An 8,702-nucleotide genomic window follows, 5' to 3' on the forward strand; every position below is an offset into this window, starting at 1 on the left:
TCCCAGCTACTTGGGAGGCTGAGGCAGGAGAATGGCGTGAACCTGGGAGGCAGAGTTTGCAGTGAGCCGAGATCGGGCCACTGCACTCCAGCCTGGGCGACTGAGCGAGACTCCGTCTCAAAAAAAAAAAAAAAAGAAAGAAATTGTGATTTTCATTGAGCAGCTTTTCTGTTCGTCTTAATATGGTGCTAATTGGAGTTGGTTTTGCATTGCTCAGTAGCAGAGTTAGAATTATGGTTTGTTATATGTGGTGATATAATATACAAATATACCCTCTCTAGCTTTCTCTACTGACATAATTAGGTGCATTGTCACTCGAGCAGCAAGAGCCTGATGTATCTGCCTAGAATTCATGTTTTGATTTGTAAATCTCTAATAGTAATTGTGAAGAGCTCAACTCAGTATGGAAACTGATCCGGTCACATATTTTTCTTCAGCATCTTAAATAAACAGCACAGACTCTGAGGCCACACTATGCTGGACACACTGTAATTGCACAAACACAATCGTAGGGCTTTGTTCCAAGATGGTATTAAGACTTGATCTATGGATAAGATCAACTTGTGGGTGATTAAGAGGTGCCCCCACTAGTTCCCTGCAACTGGAAATTGTAAACCTACTTGTGTGTTTAAAGATGCTTGAAACAATATTGCAGAGAGAGGATGGTGAGACAGTGGAGTGCTGTATGATCCTGAGTGTTAAACACAAGTTGATTTATTAAAATTACGCGGCATTCCTTGGATACAAATAGTTCATTTTAAAAAGCAGGCATAGTATGGGCCGGGCGCGGTGGCTCAAGCCTGTAATCCCAGTACTTTGGGAGGCCGAGATGGGCGGATCACGAGGTCAGGAGATCGAGACCATCCTGGCTAACACGGTGAAACCCCGTCTCTACTAAAAAATACAAAAAAACTAGCTGGGCGAGGTGGCGGGCGCCTGTAGTCCCAGCTACTCGGGAGGCTGAGGCAGGAGAGTGGCGTAAACCCAGGAGGCGGAGTTTGCAGTGAGCTGAGATCCAGCCACTGTTGGGATTACAGGCGTGAGCAACTGCACATGGTCAGAAGAATCTTAATATACAAAAATGAATAGCTTCTTAATATAACAGACTATCCCAATTCCATGAAAGAAGAAAATGCACCCATTAAAATAGAAACTATGGAGCCTGGAGTTAAACTTTACAAAACAGCTACACAACCCATATAATTTTTTTATGTTAAAATAATTTTAAACATGCAAACATAGCAAAGGCTGACATAACTCCTCAACCAGCTTATCCTGATATTAGCTATATATATAATTGTATTATATATAATTGTTATATATAATTGTATATATACATTTATTTTATTATATATTGTATCGTATATATATTATATTATAGCTCAGTAATTGCATATATACATTTATTGTATTACATATAATGTAAAATTGTATATGTAATTGTAATATAATAATTGTATATATAATAGTATATATAATACAATTATCCAACCAGGAAATTGGTGTTAGCATGTCGTACCATTACCTAACGTGCAGACCTTATTTGAATTTTGTCAATATTTCTCTTAACATCCTCTGTGTTCTCCAAGATCTAATCGAGGATCTCACATTGCACTTAGTTGTTACCGGTCCTTAGATTCCTCCGGTCTGTGACAGTTTCTTACTTTTTCGTTGTCTTTTGTGATTGTAACACTTTTGCTGAGCGTGGTCAATTATTTTACAGAATGTTTATCCATTTGGATTTCTCTGACATTTTCTCATGATTAGGTTGAGGTCATGCACATTTGTCTTCTGTGTTCACTTAACATGCCCCAGCCTTTTTGGAGTATTTCTTTATGTTCTGGTGTCACAGTTTGTTCCAATTTTATCTTGTATATTCCTGCCCCAGCCCTGGAAGTCAACACTTCACCTTGGCTCCCTTGTATTCAAAAACAGTATTTCGAAATCTTGGTTTCTAGGAACTAAGGGTATTTACGGGAACTAAACAGTCTTTAGGAACCTTGTTTCTGGGAACTATGTGTGTTTATGGCTACTAAGGTATCATTGTCCTAGTCTCTCAGTGGAAAGACGTAGGGAATCCATGCATGGATACTGAACTCTGCCCACATATGCCTGTATTTACTTCTAGATGGATAGACTGACAAACAGATAGACAAATAGAGCATAGCAGAGTAAAAGAGCTATTCTGATACATGAAACAGGAAATCAATAATTTAAAAAAACAAAAAACCATTGCTCTAGAAACGTGTGTGTTGGGAAAAGAAAGAGAGATCAGATTGTTACTGTGTCTGTGTAGAAAAGGAAGACGTAAAAAACTCCATTTTTATCTGTACTAAGAAAAATCGTTTCTGCTTTGAGATGCTGTTAACCTGTACCTTTAGCCCCAACCCTGTGCTCACAGAAACATGTGCTGTGATGAATCAAAGTTTAATGGATTTAGGGCTGTGCAGGATGTGCCTTGTTAACAATATGTTTGCAGGCAGTATGCCTGGTAAAAGTCATCGCCATTCTCCGTTCTCGATTAACGAGGGACACCGTGCACTGCAGAAGGCTGCAGGGACCTCTGCCCAAGAAAGCCTGGGTATTGTCCAAGGTCTCCCCGCACTGAGACAGCCTGAGATATGGCCTCGTTGGAAAGGAAAGACCTTACCATCCCCCAGCCCGACACCCCTAAAGGGTCTGTGCGGAGGAGGAGGAGTGAAAGAGGGAGGCCTCTTTGCAGTTGAGATGAGAGGAAGGCTTCGGTCTCTTGCTCCTCCCTGGGAATGGAATGTCTCGATGTAAAGCTGACCATTCCCATTCGTTCTATTCTGAGATAGAAGAAAACTGCCCTGTGGCTGGAGGTGAGATACGCTGGCAGCAATACTGCTCTGTTGCTCTTTGCTACACTGAGATGTTTGTGTAAAGTGAAACGTAAATCTAGCCTACGTGCACATCCAGGCACAGCACCTTTCCTTGAACTTATTCATGATACAGATTCCTTTGCTCGAATGTTTCCCTGCTGACCTTCTCCCTACCTGTTGCCCTGCTACACTCCCCTCCCCAAGATAGTAAAAATAATGATCAATAAATACTGAGGGAACTCAGAGACCAGCGTCTCTGCAGGTCCTCGCATGCAGAGTGTGTCCGTCCCCTGGGCCCACTGTTCTTTCTCTATACTTTGTCTCTGTGTCTTATTTCTTTTCTCAGTCTCTTGTCCCACCTGAAGAGAAATACCCACAGGTGTAGAGGGGCAGCCCCCCTTCACAGCCAGGTGCTGTGGCTCACTCCTGTAATCTCAGCACCTTGGGAGGCCAAGTCAGGCAGATCACTTGAAGTCAGGAGTTCGAGACCAGCCTGGCCAACATGGTGAAACCCTGTCTCTACTAAAAATACAAAAATTACCCAGGCATGGTGGTGCGGGCTTATAATTTCAGCTACTTAGGAGGCTGAGGCAGGAGAACTGCTTGAACGCGGGAGGCAGAGGTTGCAGTGAGCCGAGATGGTGCCACTGCACTCCAGCCTGGGTGACACAGCAAGAGTCCGTCTCAAAAATAAAAACTCAAATAAAATAAAATCAAACTTGAAGTGACTCAAATGTTTTTTAGTAAGGGAATAAATAAAGACATCATGATACATCCAATGATGAAACAATATGCAATTTTAAAAGAATGTCAAAGATCTCTAAAAACTGATACTGATTATCACTAAGACCTATTGTTAATGGAAAAAAAGGCATAGTAAATAACAGTGTGTAAACCTACTCAACAAAAAAGCAAAAATTTGTATATGCATAAACTCTGGATATATATATATACACACATAAAGTAATACTACAGGACATATTCAACTGTGCTTGGGCAGCCGACTATGTGAATTTATTACTCTTTATAAAGTAAATAAACAGTTTAAAAACCTCCACCTAAATTTTTCACATGGAAAATTTCATTTACATATATAGTACTTTCATGACACTATGTTATTATACATATGTACATATATATAATACTTTCATTTGTCTGGACGTCATACAAACCAAATTAAAATTACACTAAATTTTAAATTTTAAAATTAAAATTAAAATACACATGATTTTTATCACTTGATACACATTCAATTGAAATTTCAATTAAAATTCAGTTACCACTCATCAAATGTTACTATCACAATTTCAATTGAAAACATTTTCATATTGCATTTAAAAAGTTTAGATTGTTTACTTTTATTTTAGAAATCAAATTATTTCAAGAAAACCAAATACTCTTCACTTTAAATTGTCTTTTTTACTCCCACGAAAATCTGTATTCATCTTCACAAGAAAACAATGCAAAATTACATTCCTTAAAGTTCAAATACTAAAATTCTTGTATAGTAAATAATGTATTTTATATGACACTGGAAATGTTTAAGAACATCTAATAAAAATCCCAGCCACGCATGAAGGCGTAGCCCTGCCTGCATGCATTGCCTGTAGCCCCAGCCACTCTGGAAGCGGAGGTAGGAGGATCACTTGGGCCCAGATGTCCGAGACCAGTCTGTGCCACATGGTGAAGCCCTGTCACTTAAAAAAAAATCCTAAAATTTTAAAAATTTTGGAATAAAATTAATTATTGCTTAACATATTAAAGAAACAAACAACAAAGAAATAAACGAATGATATAAATAAGGAATCAAAAGGATAAAACACAAATGTCCTGAAAAGATGTTAAAATTCACTAGTAATCAGGGGAATGTGCATGACAACCACTATCAGATATCATTCTCACCCACAATACTGATGCAAATAAGAAAATCTGAAAAAATCAAGTATGAATATGAATGTGTAGTTATGGAAACTCGTAAACCGGTAGTGGAGATAAGCAAAAACACAGCCGCTTTGGAGAATAAAATGGCTACATCCAGACAACTTCAAGACACACCTACCCTTGAAATTATGTGTGGACAAGAAAATGCATATAAAAAGTCCATTGTATTATGGTTTGCTATCAGAAAACAGGGTAACAAACTGAATGTCCATCATCAAAGAATGGATACATTGATTATAATATCATCACTGCATTAATACTGTAGTGCAGTTAACATAAATTATTAAAACTACATGTAAACGTGGATAAACATTTAAAGTGTAATATTGGGCTGGGCACGGTGGCTCACACCTGTAATTCCAGCACTTTGGGAGGCTGAGGCGGACGGATCACCTGAGATCAGGAGTTCCATGCCAGACTGGCCAAAACGGTGACACCCCATCCTACTAAAAATACAAAAATTAGTCCGGTGCAGTAGATGGCACCTGTAACCCCAGCTACTCGGGAGGCTGAGGCAGGAGAATCGCTTGAACCCGGGATGCGGAGGTTGCAATGATCGCACCATTGCACTCCAGCCTGGGTGACAGAGCAGAGACTCCATCACAAAAAAAAAAAAAAGTAATATTGATTAAAAATCAAATTGCATGACACTGTACAGCATGACACCAAGCAAATATAAGGTTTAAATATTACAGAAAATAATATTGAAAATACAAACCAAATACATAAATCACGCGGGGGTGGGGGTTAAGAGGTTTCTGGGCAGTGGTAACATCCGAGAGTGGCTGGATGAATTACAGAGAAATTTCATACATTGCTTCAATTTTATTTAAAATATATTATTACTTATGTCATATATATTTTATTTTAAATAATGGGCAAGGATATTATAAACGCTGCGGAAGTAAGGAATCGTGTTTTTTTCCTGCCCACATTAAAGATGCCCCCGATGCTTGCAGCGACCCTGTTGATTGCCCACAACCATCATGGCGACCGGAAGTCCTGAGAGTTTATTTCCCTCAATTCTCAGAAAACCCTCCTTCTCTACGAGCATTATTTCAAAAGAACTTGAGAACTGGAGAAACCGGATCCTAAGGGGATTCTCCCATTTGGCCTGTCCTCCCCTAAAGTCACCACCTGCTGCTTTTCAGGAGCGCTTTTTTCAGGAGCGCTTACCCGGTGAGTTTCACGAGCCCCAGGGTACAGGAAGGAGGAGCAGCGGCTTGTGACTTGGACACTGCCAGGCTGCTCTGTGTTCTGTTCCTCTTGGTCACTTAGGAAGAAAGCAGTACTCCAAAGGGTTCCGGAAGTTCATGTGAGGCTGTCAGAAAGGGAAATAGCGCCCTCCCCTTGTTAAAAACAAAACAAACAAAATAAATTTTGTCGTAGCTTAAATTTATGACTTCAGTGACTTGGCTGGGACAGTCTTAATAATCTCTCTCATACACAATTTGTCTTAATTTCTGTAATAATAATTTTATACCAATGTCTATCTTGTTAATACTAATAATTTTACATTGTAACTGTAATACTTTAATTTTTAGAAGTGTTAACCTAAATAACAAACATATGAAAGCTTCCTAAAGGTAACAGTGTTTATTTGAGAATGGAGCATTGCAATTGGGAATAGACATGCCATATTAAACTATGAGTATATTCAGGGAGATAAAGGAAGACAGAAATGGGGAGGATTGCATATTGTTTTGACAGAATTTTCCTTGGCTACCAAGATCAGTCACAAAGGTGACATTAGTCCAAGGTTGGACAGGCAATTGCTGGGCAGTGTTCCTTGCAGAAACATTTTTTGTTTAAGGTTGTGAAGACCTTTATGCAAGGTTGTGGGTTTTGTAGTCTTTTTCATTTTCAGGCATACAAGGATAAGACCCCTCTCTTCATGGCCTTCCTGGCTCTATTTGTCAGGGTTATCTTAACATGAGTGACTCCATTTTGTTCTGACAACTTTCAGATTTCCCCTTGTGATCAAGAACTTTCTCTGGAAGCATCATTGATCAATCATTCTGTAATTAAGATTTGATGTCCCTTGATGCCAGGATGGACCTGTCCCAGTTTGCTGGTCTCGTCTCATCTTCTGGGGAGTGATTGGTGACTAGGAATCGATGTCAAAAGCATTTGAGCAACAAATGAGATTTGAAGGGTGCGACTCTCAGGCTAAGTCTCCCTGGAGTCCATTAATAAGTTCAATTTTGTCTGTTCTACAATCTTTTGCTATCATTTTAAAGTGCTGGTTCAGTATTATCTTGGTAGGAGCTGCGCCTCTGAAAAAATTTAACAAGTAACAGATACAAAGTTTAAAAAGGAGAAATACAAAGTAAGAAGAAATACAAATTAAGAGTAATATGAGATTTTCAGTTTGCATATGGTTTTGAGCCATAAACCTAGGTTTAAAGACAACTAATTGAAGAACTCAAACAGTTATTCAAGACAGTAGGGAATTAGGTGAGTCCTGGGGTAACCATGTGGCCTGTGTTCTTATGTTGTGTATAGGGGCCTCAACTTTTCTCAGAGGAGTTTGTCCAGGTATAGCATGTCATATTAGCAACAGCACAGACAATTTCTTATTTAACCAATGGATACTAAAGAATTTTGTAGGTTGGGTTCTGTTAAGTTATAAGCAGAAGGAATTGATCATAAAATTTGAATTATACCACTATTCTGCCAAGTAGAAAAGGTTGAATTAAGTGAGATGAAAGTCTCGTTATGATATACAGTCTTGTTTCAATGTCTTGCAGAAAGTTATACTGTGTGAAAACACCAACGTTTTCTCCTGGTTTGTGGTGTGAATGTCTCGTTACGATATTGGTAACGAGTTTGGTAAACTATTGTGTGATCCGAATATCAGCCTTGAGACTTATTCCCTTTTTCATTTCCCTCTGGCTCACCAACATGCTAATCCATGTTCACATCATTGAAACCACAGAAGCCAATACCAGTTTCACCAGTGTTGGTCCTGGATATTCACAAGATTATTGTCAAACTAGGCCATACATACAAGAATTTAATATGCATTTGGAGCTTGGATTATATTTCTGTTAAACTGAACTGCTCTATGGGACTTCTTTTATTCATTCCACAAATATATTTTGCACATGTTCCTTATTCTTGGTACTATTTAATGGGTTTGACGTACATCCATGATCTAAACAGATAAAACTCCCGCAAGGATCATTTATCAATGTCATGGTGATTCACAATGTCCTGTTCGTGTTCTTCATGGTCTGGACCAGCATCGACATGGCGAGTCTGCTCTGCAGACACCAGCCCAGCGTCTGCACAGCCCCAGCCTCTCTTCCCAGCCATCTCGTGAACACAGAGCCACCCATACCATCCTTCTGCTGCTCAGTTGCTTTGTGTGCTTTTATTACTCAAACAACTTCATCACCCTTTATTTCTTTTATAAATCTGAGAAAAACCCAAGGCTGGAGATGATCACTGGAATTATTTCATCATGCTACCCAACCATCTGCCCTTTTGTGCTGATGAAAAATAATAAAATTATTTCCTAATTTACCGCTTCATCTCTAAGACAAGAATGATCAGTTCTCAGGGAGCTTTCAATGGCTGACCTCAAATCCCCTACCGTCTTCTGCAGCTGGGAAGTCTCCATGATGACTTATGTGGAGAAAAAGTCATGCAGTGATTGAACAATTGAATTGGGGCTAGTTTGAATTGAAGTGTATCATAAATTTAAAAAGCATTCAGGTTTTGAAGTCAATATAAATAACAGTATATAAATATTATCTTAATAATTTTCACATTGCTGACAAGTTTAAATTATGACATTTTGGGTAAAACATAGGTGTATGTTTTATATTTACATATATATGCATATTTAAATAAAATACATATATACACATTTAAGTATATATATAAATATATATGTAAATATATATATAAGAG

At 38.6% G+C, this 8,702-nt stretch overlaps 1 long non-coding RNA gene across 1 annotated transcript in view; it reads right to left on the reverse strand.

Moving 5' to 3' along the window:
- The window catches only part of LOC105536927, an 8,779-nt gene extending 2,713 nt beyond the window's left edge, over nucleotides 1-6,066 (reverse strand). The window contains exons 1-2 of the long non-coding RNA XR_001005642.1: nucleotides 5,961-6,066; nucleotides 5,718-5,828 (exon numbers count right to left, since the gene is read on the reverse strand). This is a non-coding gene — a long non-coding RNA (uncharacterized LOC105536927). The remainder of the gene's footprint in view (nucleotides 1-5,717; nucleotides 5,829-5,960) is intronic.
- Between the last annotated feature and the right edge of the window lie 2,636 nt (nucleotides 6,067-8,702).

The sequence above is a fragment of the Mandrillus leucophaeus genome, unplaced genomic scaffold, assembly GCF_000951045.1.
Source record: "Mandrillus leucophaeus isolate KB7577 unplaced genomic scaffold, Mleu.le_1.0 Scaffold1656, whole genome shotgun sequence".
NCBI lineage: Eukaryota > Metazoa > Chordata > Mammalia > Primates > Cercopithecidae > Mandrillus > Mandrillus leucophaeus.